The sequence below is a fragment of the Zonotrichia leucophrys genome, chromosome 22 (assembly GCF_028769735.1).
Source record: "Zonotrichia leucophrys gambelii isolate GWCS_2022_RI chromosome 22, RI_Zleu_2.0, whole genome shotgun sequence".
NCBI lineage: Eukaryota > Metazoa > Chordata > Aves > Passeriformes > Passerellidae > Zonotrichia > Zonotrichia leucophrys.
Genome location: NC_088191.1, coordinates 2,285,623 through 2,286,839, shown reverse-complemented (window position 1 = coordinate 2,286,839; position 1,217 = coordinate 2,285,623).

Here is a 1,217-nt window from a genome sequence, read left to right as displayed (position 1 = left end):
TGTGGTTTCCCATAAACTTAGATTAAGATTTATAACACCATTAAAATCTGTAAAATGTCTCCTAGAATTTCACCAACTGTACTGGTGGGGGTCTCCTTTTTGTTCCAAGATAATCAATGACTTCCTAATTGTGTTGCTGTGTCCTGCTCTGCCTGAGCGGGCAGTCTGTCTGTCTGTCTGTCTGTCTGTCAGTCACAGTGAGCTCTGCAGCTGGATGCAGCCCATCTCCAGCCCTGGTCAGAGGGTGGGGAAAGAGGAGGGGATCCAGGGAGTGAAGTCATCCCGAGAGATGTACTTAGCTGTGTGTGTGAACTAAACTATGCTGAACATGGTGCCTTCATAGACAAAGAGTTTTTGTACTCCCGGCGTGCCCGTTGGAACAGCAGGGATGTGTGGTGTGAGGAGCAATGCCAAGGACAGGAAATGGCTCCAGATTTTGGTGGTGAATGCTGAAGATGACTACTGACTTTCTTTTGTAAAGTTTAGGGATACCTGTCCCGGGCAGGTCGGGAGCTGTGTCCCCTCTGCAGCGGCCCAAGGGCTGCTCCCAACCCCTTTGTACAGCCCCAACAAGCAATAAAGATGCCAGTTTTGTACAAATCTCTGCCTCAGCCTCTGCTTTAAGGGGTGGGGGGCCTGTTACTGGTGTGGCTGTTACCTGTGGGCAGTTACTGGTGGGCTGTGGGGCCGTTACTGGGGGGCAGTTACTGGCCGGCCATGGGGCCACTCTGTGCAATGCCACCACTGCTGCTCCTGCTGCTCCTGGAGCTGCTGCACGAGGCTGGGCAGGGCCCCCCTGAGCCCCCAGCCCACCCCCAGCACTGGGCTCAGCCATGGGGGTCTCTGTCCCCTGTGGGTGGGCACGTTTGGTCCCAGATCACGGTCCCGCAGCAGCTGGGGGCCAGCACGAAAGGAGAGGAGGGGCTGAAGCAGGCACGGTGCTGGGGGGCTCTGGGGGGGCTGGGGAAGGAGGGTTCGGATAAAGAGGGGGGCTGGGGGCTACAGATGTGGCAGCTGTGAGAGAGGCTGGGGAAGGAGGGTTCAGCTGAATAAAACTGCTGGGGGAGTCCAGATGTGGTGGCAGCTGTAACAGTGGCACTGCCAGCACCAGGATGGCTGCAGCCACGCTGTGCTCCCCCTTTGCTGTTCACAGCAGGCCTTGGATTGTGCTATTCCCAACTCCCTGTTCCCATTTCTTCCTTTCTCTGCTTTTCTGT